Genomic DNA, 19,300 nt, shown 5'->3' with positions numbered 1-19,300 from the left:
ACTGGAGTAATGATGCTGAAAATTCAGATTTGCCATTACAGGAATACATTTTAAAATATTTTACAATAGAAAAGAGTTATATTAAAATGCAATAATATTTCACAACATTATTGTTTTTAATGTATTTCTTATCAAATAAATGCAGCCTTCGTGTGCATAAGGGACTTCTTTTAACAACATTTTTAAAAATTCCAGGTGTATGGCATGTTTTCTAGACCTGAATGTTAGGTGTTTAATATAAAGTAAAACTCTGTATTTGAAAAGGCTTGAAAAGTTTTGATTAGGTTTCCAAAGTATACCCAGGCCTGCCACAATAAAGATCATCTTTCTTATAAAAACTAATTACTACAACTTTATTGGCTGACTAATAGGAGCAGTGGTTGGGACACTAGTCCAAGTGTTCGTCAAATGGGAACGCGCTGTTGGAGGACTGTGGTTTCTCTCCCTCCCCTGTTCCGAGCTGGAGAGATGGGGAGGGCAGGCCCATGAGTAGGCACTGCACAAACTAGTCAAAACTCAGTCTTTCACCCCCTTGCCTGCGGACTGAAGCAGTCGCTAGAGTTTCTTCGTCGTCTGCTTTTAGTGCTTTCTGGAAGCACCAGGGGTTTAGGTTAAAAGCCCGAGCAGCCTCTGGAAAGAAAAGAGGGGGAAAGTTTGAAAAGGTGTCCGTGTTTCCTGCGCAAAAGGAGGATTTAATGCAGAACTGAAGTTTTGAGTGCACAAAAAAGTTGTGAATGCATGAGCTCTGTGAGGTGGACTGATTGACTCCAGACTGCTGTTGTCTGCTAATTTCTCTAATAAGGAGGAAAAGTGTTCTATCGCTCCTGTTGCGCACCGCGAGCGCAGCGCGTTTGTTTGCGCTCTTGTCAAACTATTGAATGTTTAATTGACACCTGTTGCGTGACGTCCTAATGCTCTGTAGCCGGTAAGTGTATCAAAATGTTTAAAACTTGAACTCGAGTGATTTTCGCGGAACTTTTTTTTTCGCCATGGACAGCGCCGGTCTGTTTTGGAGTATGTTCTTGAGGTGAATGAAACATTGGAAACGCAAATGACAAGTTAAATTGTTCGGAGGTGGAATTGTTTCATATTTTCTGAAGTAACTCCTACTTTATATGCGCTTCAAAAGAACATCACGTAGAGCAGAAGACCAGGTTCAGCTGTCAGAACTTCAGCTCTGGGACTTTGGAGGAACTTTTGGAGACCTACGCTGAACGGATAGATCAAGATCTGCAAACAAGTAAGTTGTAGTTACTATTAAACCCTAAAAGTTATATTGTTTTGAAAGGACGTTGCCTCAAGCCTTTGGTTGTTTTACAGTACAAGTTGGAGGACTCTTTGTTTAAATATAACGGGTTTACGCGACGATTTGGGGGTAAAATTGTATCATTTCACGTCTGGTTTATCATTTGATTTGCGTTCATGTTGACGGATATTAAATGACAAGCATAGTATCATCTGAATCAACAGGTTATCTTGTTTAACATCGACAAAAGCTTTCCTTTACACGTTTAAGATAAAAAAAACAATAATGCAAATATTGACCACATAAGGGAGGGTTGGAACATTTCTCAATGTAGGCTACTGGATCCACAAAGACTGCAAAAATGGGACAGTGTATAGGCCAGCGGTGAGAGTGACTAACATTCACACATTTCTACATTTGTTATCCCTTTTATTGCCCGTTTTACTTGCTAAATGTTTTCTGTTTGTTTAGCTTTTGGATCAAATTTGCATAGGCATGATATAATTTTAGTAGGTTATTATGTTGAAAAAAGTAAATTACCACAATATGCTACATTCGTTCACATAATGTGCATGTTTTCTATTAGTGTTACAACCCTCTTTTGTACTTGCAACCCTCCGCACTCTTGTATGGTACTTGACATTCATTTACATAGTTTAGGGATAAATTGTAGATTTCTAAAGTAGCCTAATTAAATATGTAACAGATAAATATAGAAATCTCTGCGTTAAAGAAGTTGAAATGTTTTTCAACACTCCCCGTTCTCCCCATGCACTTGGATCCTTTAGTGGCCTAATTGTTGACATGAACACTCATATCCTGTCATTTTTTTAATGGTCCAAAGTTGACTCACTCTTTGAGCAGTTTGGCTAATTTTAGACTGGGATACTCTAATAATCTGAATCATTTACCGTCTTACCTCTCAATGGATGTGGGGCACTTCTTTCAAACTGAGGTCAAATGTTTGAAATGATTTTATCGGGATTTTCTTGCTGAAACACTTCATGTAATGTGTTGAAGCTGAGAAAATGATCGACAGTGCCTGACTTTTGGAGCAGCTTTTAAATAAGCCATCTGCAGTCTGTCAATGAAAAAGATTTCTCGGCCTTTTGAGAAGCGCCAGGGTCCAAATTATGTGAAGCCAGACTTTAACCTTGACGCCAGGATTTTAAAGCGTCTATTCTTTTACATATAGCTGATGATATGTGTGTGTGTGTGTGTGTGTGTGCGTGCTTCAACAGTGTTTTCAAATGTTTCAGTAACCTCAGAAATTAGATTACAAATTGGTCACGCCGTGCCAAGTGTGTGTAGGCCCCGCTCGCGAGCATAGCAACAGTATGCTGCTCTAGCGCTCGGCAAACCTTAATATTGTCATTATTTATAATTGTTTGTGTGTTTGTAAAAACTGGCTATGGGCGCCAAGATAAAATCTGGGTTGTGCGTAATTTAATTTTTTCTCGACATCTTCAGAATCTACATTTGCGAATGTATCTTCATGTCAAAGTTTTTCTGAGATTATTGTTTTATTTAAATATTTTGCGTGCAAAGTGTCCGAGGTGTTTGCATTATTTGAAGACTATCAAGGGCTGTTTGTAAAAAAAAAAAAAAAAAAAATTCCAACCATATTTCACAATCAGTTTGCTTTTACAACAATACTTTAACACAAAATAGTTTTTTTTGTATCTTGGGGGATACAGACATTTGAGCAGCTGGAAGGACATCTGATCTTATAGGACATACAAACAGTAACTTGTTATATTTGAGATTTAATGTATTGGAGAATAGCAATCAGTGAATCTTCTGAAGTAGTTTTAAGGGTCAATAAACTTTACGCAAACTGTTCAGTGCTTCTGTTTTGTTTCATTATTATGAATATTTCTTGTTTTGCCCTCTCAGCAGTATTAGTATCTGTGTGTTTGTGTAATGTTTGTGTAATACCTTTCCAGTGCCTCTGGAACGATAAGATTCTTGTATGCTCGGCCAAAATAGTTTCTAACCGCAAAAATATAAACAGGTGTCGTTTAACCAAACACGTGAAGATTTAGATGTACTCTGAGGCTCTCTTTTATCAGCTCGAACTGAGGAACAGACAGTGGGAAGCAATATCTCCTGTTGTGTGTATAAACGCTGGCTGCGGGTTTCAGTCCCCTATGTCGGCCATATAATTCATGTGTTTGTGTTTTACCTTTTCTCCCTGCCAGAGACCGTATTTGTGCAGATTTAATTGATATGCGGGCCTTTTGTTAAACGTATTGGCCAGATGTGCTGTGTGTAAGTCCTTATCGATACTTTACGGGGAAGTAAAGCTTATTCTCACACATGTAATGTAGCTACTTTCTTCCTCTTAACAGACCACTTTTAGGACTTAACTGAGGTTAAGAGGGTCCACAGAGTCCTGTGCTTTAATTTGGCAAACCATTTCCTTTTGAAATCGTAATACTCCCTCTTTTTGAAGTACCCGGTCTGGGTAAGAGCAAACAGGCATCCATGTTGCACTTGATTATTCCCATTTGTTCTGCGGCAACGCGGTGATTTGAATCAGCATGAATCTGAAAATGTGTTATCCATGGTGCGGTAAATATCTAGAGGATGTATATGGAAGTGTGTTTGTTGAGGTTTTCCTTTTGTTAAAGAGTTTGTGGCCGTTTTCTTTGATCACGTAGCCTAAAGCCTTGTTTTTGAAGGGAAGGGGGTCAGATATCTGATCAAGAGCTTGCTGTTTAGCTTTCAGATGTTTTTAGCCTCGATCCTACAGTACCACAGACCAGAGTTTTCGCTGTTCTCCTTTATATGTGTCTATCTGTTTTTCTGTGGTATTTGGAATGCGACGGGGGCTGGGTTGATTAAGACATTGATTCATTTAATGAAATGTTTGAGTTCTGGGGTGGAATGAGAAGCTGCAGACACCAGCCGTGTTTCTGTGGCCAAAGCTCTGGGAAACCTCTCAAAAGCTGATTCAGAGAGATAAAACCGTCAACAGCCCACCTGCACAAGCCAACCTGCCTCTTTTGCCTGAGCACGCGCTTCACACACACACACACATGTACATCCCCTATCATCCGCAGCACACACTCTTTGGCTCTCTGTCTGTTTTTCTCTTTCTCTCACTTACCTTTCTTTCTCTCACTCTCAGGAAAATGCACAGTGACAATCACAATCCGAATGCATCCTTTCCTTGAAGCACGGCAGTAGGAAGCAAAAGCGATCTGTCAGGTTGTTCTTTGTTGTTCCTGATCACCATGATCCAGATGCCTCTCAAAAGTGTGATAATACTCCCCACCAGACCCTGCGGTCCATTGTGAGGTTGGGTCTCTTTCTTTTAAGTACCACCCTCTGCTCACATGCACTTGTGTTGGCCTCTGACTCTATCATGTAAGCTGTTCTGTCAGTGATTTGGGGACTGATAAAAGCGCCCACAGCCTGGCCTGGTGTGTGCATATGACCCTTTCAACCACATGCTAGGAAAAAGATGGTAAAAGATGGTAAAGCTAATATTTTGTGGATGAATTTGGGATGATGCAAAGGGCCACAAAATTTGACACATTTAACTTAAGCTATTTATATATGCATACAAATATTGTCATTTATATATTATAAATATATTTATACATTTTTAATTTCTTTTTTTTTAGGGGAAATTGGATTTAATTTAAGGGAAATTAGATAATTTTTTACAAATATTAGCATTTATATTTATTACATTTTCTGTTTTTTTTTAATTTTTTTTTTTTTTTTTTAAATAGTTGCAAAAGTTTAAATAGGTAGAAGGGCCCAAAGTAACTTGAAAAATTTATTTAGCTAAAGCTTCTATATATAAAAGTCTATATATACACGTATATAGACTGATAATGCAGCGTAAACTAAAATCTGGACTTGCTGAGCAACTATTTAACAGTTCTGCATTGCACTGCACTTATTTTTCGCTAGAGATTATGGGCTTTTTTTCTAGCTTGTAATCATGTCAGAGACCGTGTTATTTGTTCAGATGCTCACAAGAAGCTCCAACACCAGGTGTGCACTCTTTAAAGCATAACACTTTTTCAACACCGCCTTGAAAAATAGGAGCCTATGTTCATTGATTACAGAGATCCAGACTGTGAAATGCTCATGTTTGGCCTCCTGCCTTTCACCCGCTGAAGGGCACAGCGTATCGACATCATGTCTGAGTGAGAACGGGCCTGTCTGTCCGTGTGTTTACCTTCATCACCTGTGCCGCACGTCAGCATCTATCGCTCACACACACACACACACACATGCGTATTGACGTCCTGTCCGGACACAGAGACCGTGATCAGCAGAAGTGCTGCGCGCATATCAAACACATCATGAGTAATGCTGAAATTACAGTGCTGGGTTTGTTGATGCAGATTTAGCATGACGTCTATCGAGTGCCAAAGAACAGCTGTCATAAACAGTGTCACCGTTTGCCCTTAAGCTTGTTTATAGCTAGCTACTTGAATAATAACACACTTTTTTTTTTTAATGGCACAGACATGGGAACTCTATCGCCCCCTTGAGTATTGTAATGTTAAGTATGTACAGCAACGTTGCACTAGTGCAGTACGTTTATAGTCTTATAGATTCTTTCTACTTTTTATAAAAGTATGCTCTGACCGCATCCGTAAAACAGTGGCTGTGGATGTTACCGGCAGAATTAAACATACATGATGTTTCTCCCCACCAGGATGTATTGTCAGTGCACCATGGCGTCAACCCAGTATAAACACAGCTGTATGTGACACTTCTGGCCAGCTGTTAATTTGTGAGTGTGTGTTCACCTCTGGGTGTTACGAGAAGATTCCCCGTCGGCTATTTAGCAGAATTCAGGGATATTCCCGCTCATTAATCAACTATGCAAACAACTCGGTGCTTATTTAAGATTTAGAGTGTTTTTCAGAAGAGAGGATAGATTTTACAGATATAGACTGCTGTTTTGTGCATGTGTGTGTGTATATATATATGTGTGTGTGTGTTTAACCACTTTAAGGCCTGTGGAGTCCTGCTTGAGATTTCGAAGGGCTGTAATAGATAAAAGCCATGCGTGTGAATCTCTCCCCCTCGCTGTTAGATAATGATGTGCAAAATTGGTTGCCTTGATGGTGAATCTTTGAGTGTGGCCTGGGCAGAAGGAAGGGTTTGAAGCGCAGCAGGGTTTCTGGAAGTTGTTGAAGGGTGCAGGAGTGGATGATGTGCCTCTTTCTCCTGGTTTTATGCCCTAATTGAGCTCTGAGCCTGGCTCAGCAGTGTTTACAAAGTCTCTTCTGTAAGCTGGATATTAGCAGACTATGTGTTTGCGTGTTTGTATGCCTGTTTGTGCATTCACATGTACATATTTACAAGGGATGTGCACTGGAGTGCTTGGAAGCGACAGCAGTGATGGATTGTGAGAGTAGTATTTTTGTCTTGTTTTCCAGTACAAATATCTAAACATTCTTAAATCAAAAAATATTTACTTGATTTAAGAAACATTAATTTATTAAGTCTGCAGTGTAGCAACAATAATAGGTCATAATTTTTTTTCTCTCTTTTTTTTTTTTTTTTTTTTTTTTTTTGGCCATTTTGGATGGCAACTTGATAGAGCACCACATAATTGAGTTTTTATATATTTATTATATCAGTTTTATAAATACTTGTAGTATTTTTTATTTATTTTTATTAAATAATTATATTAGTTTTTAATCATTTTTAATCATCATTTAAATTATTATTATTTTTTTTTAATATTTAACCAATTTATAGACAGGCCATTTTAAAAAAAATCTGCTAATTAAAAAATGTAGCTTGATTATTTCTATAAGGGTGTGTCTTTTCATTCTCATATGTAATTGTAAGTTTTGTTTTTGCATAAAAAATATAAAAAGTTAATTTTCTAAGGATTTAATTGTGAAATTCCTAATAAAATAACAGAAAAGTTCACGTTCATGCTTCAAGACACTGAAAAATTGTAGGATATAATGCAGTGGCCAAAGATGTCCATCTGCAAGCTGAGCTCTTTTGATCTTGCCCTGGTACTGGTTAAGCTAGTTAAGAAGTCTGGTGACGATACCAGCACACCAACATACCCTGCTGGAGAGCAACATCAAAAACATGCTGGTCTTCTAAGCAGGGTTGGATCAATCTGTCTACTTGTCTATACTAGTCTTGCATTAGGCATGCAAACTCACAAATGGAAAAATTTCCTTTCAGTCAGTATTGCCAGAGATCTGTAATGCACAGTTTTCATTGGCAGGGTTTCAACGTGCTTTATCTCTTCAATGCTGTTGCCTGAATGCATTGAGTAAGACACACTTTTTATACTTAACTCATTATTTTCCCTTGATTTAGGGCAAAAACTAAAAACATTTTAGTTAGAAAAAAAAAACTGGTCTACAGCTGCACATAACTGCAGATCTAAACCAAAAAGTTCTTCTCCTTGCACTATGACTTCAGGCTGCATTTCATCATATATGACTGTTTCTGTGAATACTGTTGGAGAGATTCAGGTGTATATGCATTCATAAATGTTGCTGTAGAGCAAATTAGTATTATTATGCATTATGCATTTGTTTTTTTATTCTACAGTGATGTGTTGCAATTGGAGGCTTCTGACAGGGGCAGCACTAAAGAGCTGCCAGGGGATTTGGGTGAGAGCAGGCGGTTCTGCTCTGCACATTTGAACACATTGAGTGAGGAATAAGGTTTAAGGAGTGAGCTAAGGAGATTGCGAGGGCACTAGCAGAGCGCCGGTAATAGACTGGTATAATAGCTGTGCAAATCCTGCTTGAGCCTAGACACACACACACGCGCACACACACACACACACACACACACACACACACACTCACATATGGTCACGCTTTCTCTAAAACACTCTAATTTTCTCCTCTCACATGTTTTCTTGTTCTTGCACCAATTGAAACACAATTTCCCCACAGTTTAGCTTCACACACATACACTCACTAGAAGAGAGACTGACCTCGCTGACCCGGCCCTCACAGCAGCCTTAATTGGTGTCATTAAGAGCTCTGAAAGCCGGGAGATAATTGGCCGGGCCCACTTGAGCAAACAGGACTTCAATGGAGTCATTTAACAGCGTGATAGGGTGAGGGACTGGGGAGTCCTGGGAAGAGGGCTGACAGCGAGAGAGGGGGAAATGGGGTGTTTGGGTTAAAAAAGGGTTTCTCTTAAACAAGATTTCTGGGGGCAGATGGTGGGAGTTCACCTAATCGAGCGCTGTGACCTAGTAACACTGAAACACAATGTGCTGTTATTGTTCCAAATTTGCCTGCTCTCTAAAAAATAGTTCATTTTATAGATTCAGAGGCATTACAAATGCTAAACGGCATCTAAATGTTTAGATTAGTGTACTGTTTTCTTTTCAGTAGGGTTTCCTTAATCAGTATTAAGGCCTACTCACACCAAGAACTAAATTAGCATCCATACCAAAGCACAAGAATGTTTTGTTTATTAAATTGTGGTCTGCCACTTTACATGCTTGAGCTCTTTAAAACAGGATGGATTCTGATTGGCTGTCAATGTTTTTATTGTTCATAAGCTGAAGAAAAAATTTTTTTTTGAAAGTGATTCCAATTATTGTTCCTCTGTACCATTATCATTTTAGTTGTGGTGTGAACACTGCTATTCTTTCAAATTTAGAATGATTTATAGTTATCGTTCTTGGTCTGAACAGGCCTTTGGTTTATGCTTTCTGCTAAAATAAAATATGCTTTTCCCAACAAATCCCAAAGAACTGTCCAAAAAACTTTTCAGTGAATAGTTGGCCATTTTTTTAAGTGTGAAGAACATTTGAATAATCTAAGAATCTTTTTCCACTCTACAGAACCTTTTGTGCAATAGAAAAGGTTCTATGGATGTTAAAGGTTCTTCATGAAACTCTAGATGCCAATAAGGGACCTTTATTTTTAGTGTACATTAGTGAATTTTACCTCAAAAACATGCAGCTTCTGCATTTTTTACCCTTGTAGGTGATCAAATTCATAATTTTTCATGTGGTTTGGGGTAGATTTAGAACAATACTTTCGACTGTGAATGCATCCATTGGTAGTTATATATATATGTGTATATATGTTGTTCGTTTAGTATTTTTACTTTTTTCTGTATTTTTATATTTAAATTTAAATGTGATGTAAATGCAAGCTCTGTTCCTCATTGTTGGCATTCCAAGTGTAAATAAAGGTTGAATGAAATGGTGTCTCAGACTAAACTTGCAATACAACTTGTCGTTTTGTTTGCTGAAATTCAGAACCAGAGCCTGAATGGCATTTATAAAGTGAAAAGAGACCTGCATGTGTCCGTGTCCTTGGTTGTGTGGAGTCATGGTGGGCTCTGTGGGGGCATCAGGATGTTTGGAGGGATTCGGAGCAGCAGCAGGTCTTTTGTTGGATTCATTTAAGACCGAGGTTTCCCACTCCGCTACCACAACATTGTGGCTTTTATTAGAGTCCCCTCACACGCTCACAGCCAGATTCACACACTCTGGAAGTTCAGGTTTTGTGGAAAACCCCCCGAATGCACCTTCCGTCAACTTCCCTTAACATGCTGATGTGTTTTTTCTTCTTCTTCTTCATGCTTTCCCCCCTCAAAGCATCATTCTCTTTGTTACAATTTAAAAAATGCACTTTTCTTTCAGCTTTTATGTGTCTTGCTATTTTCCGCTTTCTAACAACATCCCTAACTCTCTTTCTAAAGCCCAAAGCCTTTGCCTTAGGCGCATTTCACAACTGATTTCACCTCATTGTGAGCTAGTTTACAGAAACACGCTGACTTCAACACGTTCAAACGGACGAACGGTATCATTAATCCGCTGTGCAGCATTTGGGAGCAATTTGGCATTTTGCATCATCGCTTTCTCTTAGCTCTTAACACCTCTCCTCCACCACCAACTCACTCTCTTGGTCGGATGATGAAAAGATGGATTCGAACCCGCCATTAATGAGGATTAGCGGGGCAGGGAATGTTTGTCAGAGAGCCAAGCAGATCAAAGATGCTGCTCAGCGGACCATGAACTCCTCCAAACCCGTGATAGCAAGAGTATGTGGTCGTTTACACGAGCAAAACAAACAAGCAAGCAGCAACACCCCTGGACAAAGCGGCGGGTGTCGTGGCTCATCTGTAACGCTAGCGAGGCACATCTTTACCGTCTGACCCCAAATGACACAGCAGGGGCCCGCGCTGTGTGTCCCGGGCCGAACGGCTGTGTTGATCTATTGTAAATCACGCCTCTTTCAGCCGGCCAACCCAAACACGGCCCCAGTGAATGGGACTCGTTGGACTGCTGGTGTGGTCCTCCGTTTATTTGCCTCCACATCCACGGAGGCTCTTTTAAAGAGCCATTTAGAGCATGCAGAGGCCTCGAGACGACATTTAAAGCAGACGTGGCGGAAGGGCCGCGGTGCAGGAGACACAACAGGTGCTGCGTTGTGCATCTGTGTGTGTATCCGAGCATGTTGGTCTGAATGATAACCGTGAGTTACGGCTCCCTCGGTGGTGTTCTGCATTCCGGGAGTGCTGTGATTATCACCATCATTGTTATTACAATGCAAACAGACAGATGTTTAGATAGATGGAAATTGACTTGCAGTCAGTAAGTCAGGAGGAATAATTATTAATGGCTGACAGATATGGGTTTTGGATGATGACAGATTAACGCACTGTATGAAGTTGAACACATTTTGTTTAAATTGTATGAAATATTATTATTGAATATATATATATATATATATATATATATATATATATATATATATATATATATATATATATATATATATATATATATATATATATATAGACGCGCACACAAATATTATTTATTAATATAAAATATACATCTCCGTTTCCTATCCTTTTCTTTCCTTTATGTATACCTATATGTAAATACTTACATAATAATTATATAATTAATTATTACTGACTATGTACACGTGTATAATAACATTTTCATTTTTATTCTCATATTTAAAAAAATTATAATTTAACATTTTGTTTTATATATATCATTCAAAACTTTGTGGTTGGTTGGTAAGATAATTCTCTTATGCTCACCAAGGCTGCATTTAAAAAAAAATCAAAAATACAGTAAAAACAGAAATACTGTGAAATATAATTATGATTTAAATTAACCAAAATGTTTTTAAATGTAATTTATGTAAATGTAATTTCCTGTGTGGCAAACTTGAATTTGCATCATTACTCCAGTCTTCAGTATCCTTCATAAATCAATCTGATTCAGTTTTCAAGAAACGTTTCCTATTATTAATAATGTTGAAAACAGTTGTGCTGCTAAATATTTTTGTGGCAACTAAGATATTTTTTCAGGATTCTTTAATAAATAGTTTGAGAACAACATTTCTTTGAACTTTTGAACAACATTCTACAAAAGATTTCTTTGAAAATAGAAATATTGTAATATTCTGGATGTTTTTTACTGTCACTTTTGATTAATGTAATGCATCCTTGCTGAATAAAAGTGTTAATTTCTTTCAAAAGAACAAACTGACCCCAAACTTTTGAACAGTAATGTGTGTGTATTAAGCATACATATAAAACATTAATGCAAAATTATTATAAGAGAAAATGGTCATTATTCATTGTCAAAGCGGTCAGTAGGGCACAGTTATTGACCAAAGAAAATGACTGAACATAATTGATGATTTGGAGTGGACAGTCAAAAGTCAAGTGTTTCATTAGCGATGGATGCAGACAGTGATGGGACAGTGAGAGAACTGCACATATTGTAAGATGCGTCAGACAGACATTTTTGAAAGACAGTTGGTGTAGGCAGACAGCCGGGCACACGGATAGATGGGCAGAGCCATGATGTGAGGGGTGAAGCCTGTGGGAGCGTAGAGAGTGTAAGTGCCCTGCAGGCTTTTCTGCCAGTGTGACGGCTTTCGGTTGCAGCGCAATGCCCTGAGGTCCTCTTGTTCAGCGGTGAGATGGAGCAGCGTGTGTGTGTGTGTGTGTGTGAGCGAGAGAGACAGCAGTGTGCAATGCATGCCAGTTATAGCCTGGTGTTTGTCAGAGCCAGATTTCTGTGTGTGTGTGAGAGAGAAGAAAAAGTTGGCAAAGTTTTGTATGTGTCAGTGCATTTGCTATTGTTTATGTGACATGGCAGTTTGTGCCTCCATATATGTGTGTGCTTGTGTGCTTTCCCTGTTCCGAGAGTGAAAAGATGAGTGAATGATGGCGTTAGAGGGAGGGATGGAGAGGAAGATGGACACAAGTCATATCTGGTGGGAAATATCGCCCCTCTATGGCAGCTTAGTGTAACTGCGCTGTGGGAAAATGGACAGAGAATTGATTTCTAAAAGCTGGAATGCATGAGAAATAGCACAGAGCGAACGTGTAACACATTCTCTCTCTCTGTGCCCGAGCCAAGATGTCAGACAAAAGATGAAATTATTAAGAAGATGAAAAGCAGTATTGATCTGAGGGTTTTTCCTCTGTCACCTTGTCCCATAGATCTTTGCTCAGATCACACTCTGTATCATTGTTTAGGTGAAGGATGGAGGGACGATGGAAATGAGTGGAGGAAGTGTAAGCTCTTTTATTGATCCCGAGCATGAAGGGCTTTAACACCCAGAATGGCTCTTGACTTGAGAGCAAAATCCTTCAGATTCAGCATTTCTGCACATTCTGTTCATTTATTCCTATTTTAAATAAAATCTAATGTAGTAATGTGTCAGTTGGTGCCTGTAAATATAGAAAAGATATGCTTGGTTTTGATGGCATCCAGAATATCTCCTTGTGTCTTTCAGATGCTTAATTTGCCATTGCACAGCCATATCAACCTGCAGCCCAAGACCGGTTGCCCACTGAAGCTAAGCAGGGTTGAGCCTGGTCAGTACCTGGATGGGAGACTTCCGGTGAAAACTAGGTTGCTGTTGGAAGAGGTGTTAGTGAGGCCAGCAGGGGGTGCTCACCCTGTGGGCTGCGTGGGTCCCAACGCCCCGGTATAGTGACGGGGACACTATACTGTCAAAAAGCACTGTCTTTCGGACGAGACGTTAAACCGAGGTCCTGACTCTCTGTGGTCATTAAAAATCCCATGGCACTTCTCGTAAAGAGTAGGGGTGTAACCCCGGTGTCCTGGCCAAATTCCCTCTACTGGCCCTTGTCTATCATGGCCTCCTAATAATCCCCATACACTTGGTTGGCTCAATGACTCTCTCTCCTCTCCACCTGTAGCTGGTGTGTGATGAGCGCACTGGTGCCGTTGTGCTGTGGCTGCCGTCGCATCATCCAAGTGGATGCTGCACACTGGTGGTGGTTGAGGAGAGACCCCCCACATGATTGTAAAGCGCTTTATAAGGCGCTATATAAATGCATCATTCATTCATTCATTCATTCAATTTAGAGATTACACCGTGATTTAACTGTGCTGATATCTAAAAACCTTCTTAAGTGGGTTTTATCTGGCCTCCTAATCTAGCCACGCTGGTTTAACAAGTCTATCTTGCTTGTTTTAGAAGGGTTTTGGGCACTTATCAGCTCATCAGACTGGGAAACAAGCTGGACAAACATCTTGACCAGGGTTTTTCAGCTGTATTCTTTGTTTTGCATCTGGCTGCGTTCATTTTCTCCCCCACAAAAATGCCAATTCACTTGTTCTCCTTCAAATTATCACTCTCATCTCTTCCATTCTCTCTATCTCCTCATTCAGCATCGTGAGGATAGAGATGCTGCTGTCAGTCATCCGAACAGAGGAGTGTTTCCCGCACGCCGTACATCAGGGTGATAACTCACTGTCAAGGGAATTGATTTTGGGATCTCTCAGGACGGAGGGCCTTGAATTGCTTCTGATAGTCGTTACTGTCAAGACAGATACCTTGAGCAAGATTAATTCCGTTGTCGTCGTCGTCTTTGCTGTTTTCAGAGTTTATAAAATGATCTCATGCTGGCAGATGTTCTGATATGAGGACAATGGCTTGTGCTTAAAAGTCGTTCCTGCAGCTGCAGACAGAGGGCGCTCTCTCCTTTAGAGAAATCATGGGGGAGGATTTGGGGAAGAGAGATACAGAGGCAAAGATCTGCCCGCAGAGGAAACCGAGAGAAAGCAGGCACAGAAGGAATGCACTGAGAGAGTTGTCTTGAAATCTTTTCTGATTTTATGCAGAAGTAAGAGAGAAAGCAAGAGAGCACTATTATAAAGAACAGACAGGTAATATTCAGTACAGCTCTTGTTTTTTTTTGTTATATTTCTTAAATATGCAACAAATGACAAACTAAATACACGCATGGTTTTCTCACAATGCCGCTAATCTCAAAATGACCAAATACCGGTCAGTATATCTGTCTCTATCCTGCTCCTGACCCCCAGCAGCCTCTCTTTCTTTCTTCCTCACTCACTCTCCTTGCTGTAATTTATAGCGTGTTAGAGAGGCAGATCATGCACGGAGAGCTCAGGCAGCATGTGTGCATGGGGATTTTTGCAGTTTAGTTAATAGTACATATCATATCTGGATTTCACACCAGGGCTCCCCAGGGATCCGGCTACACTGGCTGCAATTAGACTGACAGTGGGCAGGCAGGCAGGGCTCCCAGCAGAGCCTCTGAGGACCGCTAATCAGCCCTGAGAGCACACTGCGGGACGGAGGGGGTCAGACCTGAAGAAGGACAGATAGAGTGTTCGCTTTAAACCAGCTCAAGTTGTCCTGACAGCGGATGAAGATAACTCGGGACACAGAATCCAAACTGATCATTAGAATTGGGCATTCGGCTGTCTTTTATATAATTGTTAGACATCATTTTATATGTTTTAGCCAATAATATAGTTTTTAAACATTTCTGTTTAGTGTGAGTGTGTGTGTGTGTGTGTGTGATTTAAATTTTAAAAGTTATAAAATATAGAAAAAAAATGTTTGAAACGTACATTAAATTAAAATATAAAAAACTATACACACATGCTATAACACACACAAAATGTAAAATATTACATATTTTTTAAATTATTCGTAATTAATTTTCTTACATTTTAAAAAGATTAATACATAATTTGTAAGTAAATAAGTGTGTGTATATATGTGTGTGTGTGTGTGTGTGTGTGTGTATATAGTGTATATATATTAGGGGTGGCACGGTTCGCGGAAAAAAACCGAACCGCACGGTTCTCCACACACGGTTCGGCACGCGCTAGGACCGCGGTTCAACTGAATTTTGACAACGCATGTGGTTTGTTATAAATAACACGTAAAACAAATAGGGTTCGGCTAATGTATGTTTCTGTTAATGGATGCGCATTCTGGCTTCCCAGTACATTATAACAACAGCGATGAGAAAGAAAAGAAAAAAAATAAGTGGACAAATCATTCACTCTTGTTCAATGCGAGTGCCGTATGCTGGAATATGAGCATTTATTCCGTCATCACCCGGTGCTGATAGCGCGCGCACAGGTGAGACCTGAACAGCACACGTTGATATCGGTGTTTAGACTAAAGTCATGTAAGCTTTGCCAGCTCAAATATTTAAGAGCCAGAGGACGCGAGCTCGCGCGCGCAGTGAGAAGATTTGTGCGTGCGCTCATCAGAAGCGCACAAACCTGCGCCTCAGAACGCGCGCAAATATGAAGCTCTCTCTGAAGTATTGTGTTTTAATGGATAAATTCACACAAAATTCTGTCAAAATGCCCGTCTTGGTAAGTATCCTATAGCAGACATAGTCGGCTGGGCGTACAGTATCAGTGCTTTCTCTTAAAGTGACAGTTAATATTAAATAAACAGCAACAACAAAGAAATCACTCACTGCTCTTGATTGAATCGCTTTTGTAACTTTAATAAAGAGTAATCTTTAATTTATACAGTCAAATATGCAATGCTGTTTTACCTTTGATTACTTCAATTTCTGTACCTAAAAAACCCCCTGAAAATCACTGATTATTTTATTTGTATCTTTACTCTATTGTATTTTTATTTGTGCTGTTGCTTGTAGTTAAAGGTCTGCTTTTATTTGTGTACACTCACAATGAAAACAAAACAGATTTTCTATATATAACATGTAATAATATTTAGCATTTTCACATCAAAATAAAAGAAACTGAGCAAAGTAGATGTCTTTTTTTTCCCTGTTGTACCGAAATTGTATCGAACCGTGACCCCCGAACCGAGGTACATACCGAACCGTGACATCTGTGTACCGTGCCACCCCTAATATATATATATATATATATATATATATATATATATATATATATATATATATATATATATATATATATATATATATATATATATATATATATATATATATATACGGGGTATATATACCGTATATAAAATATATTTTACATTTTATTATTAAAGTTATTTTTAAATCAATTTTATTATTAATATTTTATAAGTATGTACTGTAGTGTGTAAATGTGAACAATCTGAAATGTTTTAGAAAATTTAGGGTATTGTAAATGAGGTAATGTTTTGCTCTGTGGTCTCTTTTTCTTACATAGTTATGTAATGTAAAGAAATAAAAAAGCATTTATGTACGTTTATGTATTTGATAAGACAACAGGATTATCTACAGTTAGACAGTCATTATCACAAAATGAATGGGTTAAACTGAATATTTTCCCTTGCATAGCTTTTCACTCCTATGAAGTAGCGATTCAGAAAATGAAGACAGAAATTCAGAGCAGGAAGGACAAAATTCGAACTTATAGCTCTGGGAATTCAAATTATGTAAGTGGCCATTGAAAGGGATTTGAGCCAAGCTCAGGAACGGCCAAATAGGATTCATAGCATCTCAGAAACATTGGAGAGGGAATCCAGGGATGAAAAGATTTGAAAGGATTTGGGAAATATTAGGTCTTTTTTTATCTGCAATGATTATTTGGTAGAGCAGTTATGTTTACCATGGGGATTTGTGGCAGCAGTCATGCGTCATAGATGTTTTCTGTAAAAAGCATGTATAATGCATGAGTGCTGATGCTGATAGACTCCTATAGTGGTATAGATGCTGCTTGTGGTCTCTCACTCCCATGTGCTTGTAGCTGGGCATTCGAGAGGCAGTCTGAAACTCTTCAGCGTTTCCTGTGTCCGTCATGGCTCATGTCCGTCCTTCAGTACCACACAGCTCAAAACACACACAGCCCTCCAGGCTCTCTCTCTGTATGACTTCCCTTTCCCGTTTACCTCTCCACACTCCACATTCCTGTAGGCACCACTGTGATCAATCAGTATCTGTGCCCAGCTGTCTGCTCTCTGGTTCTGCATGGCTACAGACGACACTCATGTTCTTGGTTCGGGCCCAAACACCAATTTGGGCCGTTCCATTAGTAGCCTGTGAAGGGGGTTGTTCTCTGGGTGTGGGCATTTACCAGATGCTGCTGCCGCTGTGAGAGACTATCATCAATCTGGGTTCAGCTGGCAATGGATTTCCCCCCATTGCGGCCCACATTTGCTCGAACACACTTTTGCCTCTAGTGGATCGCTCAATAGCTTTCAAACAATTAAAAAATTCAGATATACGAAGTCATGAAATCATGCTTCCTTCTGTTCTTCAGTCATCACTGTTGTTCTGTTTTGAATAGCTGAATCTCTCAGAATATTTACCATGTTTACCATAGTGCAAATCAGTTGGAATTTCAAAAGTTTGGAGTCAGTAAGGTTTTTGAATACTTTTGAATTAAATCGGTCAAAAGGGACAGTAAAGACATTTAAAATGTTACAAAAGCTTTCTATTTCAAATAAACGCTGTTTATTTGAACTTTCTATTTATCAAAGAATCCTAAAAAAAAATCAAAGGTTCCACAAAAAAAGTATCAAGCAGCAAAACTGTTTTCAATGTTGATGATAATAATAAATGTTTCTTGAGCAGAAAATCAGCATATTTGAATGATTTATTAAAATAGAAAACAGTAATTTCAAATTGTAAAAATATTTCACAATATTACTGTTTTTACTGTATTTTATTATGAAAAATGCAGTCTTGAAGAGCATAAAAGTCTTTCAAAAATATAAAATAATTATTAACAACCCCAAATTTTTTAACTGTGATTGTACAGTGGCACCAAAAACAGCTAAAAGATTGTGAAAGCTTTTCCAGCATTATTTGTCTCATAAATTTGTTGTTCGATATAGTCATGGCCAAAAATATCAGCAACCTTGGTAAATATGATCAAAGAAGGCTGTGAAAATTAATCTGTATTGTAAATCCTTTTGATCTTTTATTTAAAATATTCACAATCTAACTTTTCATTGGATAATACAAATTTAAAATGAGGGAAAATCTCATTTAGTAAATGTTTTTATCAAATACAAGTTGGACACAATTATTGGCACCCCTAGAAATTCTAGAAATTCTAAAATATCTCTGAAGTATATTCCCAATCATATTCACAATTTTGAGCACTCCAGGGTGATTATGAACATGAAAGTATCCAGCCATGGCTTCCTGTTTCCCAGAAACATAAATAGGAGGGACAACAAAGTCCAAATTCCCTTAATAATCCATCACAATGAGAAAAACCAAAGAATATATTTCTGATGTGCAGCAAAAGATAATTGAGCTTCACAAATTAGTGAAGTGGCTTTAATAAAAGAGCTAGAGCAGTGAAAATTCCCATTTCCACCATCAGGGCAATAACTAAGAATTTCCAATCAACATAAAATGTTACGAAACTGCCTGGAAGAGGACGTGTATCTATATCGTCAAAACAAAACCAAGCTTCTGCTATGACCATTCCAGTCCTCTGACCTGAACCCTGTAGAAAATGAACTGAAGAGAAGAAGCACCATCATGGAGCTGGGAATCTGAAGGGTCTGGAGTGATTCTGGATGAAGGAATGGTCTCTGATCTCTTGTCAGGTGCTCTCTAACCTCATCAGGCACAATAGGAGAAAATTTAGAGCTGTTAAACTGGCAAATGGAGGCTTCAAAAAGTATTGAATGAAAGGGTGCCGTTAATTGTAGCTAATGTGTATTAGAGATAAACATTTATTTCATAATGATATTTCCTCCCATTTTAAATTCTTATTATCCAATGAAAGGTTAGATTTTTGTGAATTTTAAATAAAATATCAAAAGAATTGTTCACTGCTTTCTTTGATCATATTTACCAAGG

The 19,300-nt window shown here is 38.6% G+C and overlaps 1 protein-coding gene across 1 annotated transcript in view; it reads left to right on the top strand.

Moving 5' to 3' along the window:
- Window positions 1-399: 399 nt before the first annotated feature.
- The window catches only part of LOC306858575 (protein Wnt-5b), a gene marked incomplete at its 5' end in the record, with an annotated part of 79,334 nt that continues 60,433 nt past the window's right edge, over window positions 400-19,300 (top strand). Inside the window, one exon of the mRNA XM_079399163.1 lies at window positions 400-1,240. The remainder of the gene's footprint in view (window positions 1,241-19,300) is intronic.

Source organism: Barbus barbus (genome assembly GCF_936440315.1).
Source record: "Barbus barbus genome assembly, chromosome: 39".
Taxonomy (NCBI): Eukaryota; Metazoa; Chordata; class Actinopteri; order Cypriniformes; family Cyprinidae; genus Barbus; species Barbus barbus.
Note: the sequence above shows the minus strand (reverse complement) of the source record. Positions and strands in the feature narration are given on the sequence as shown.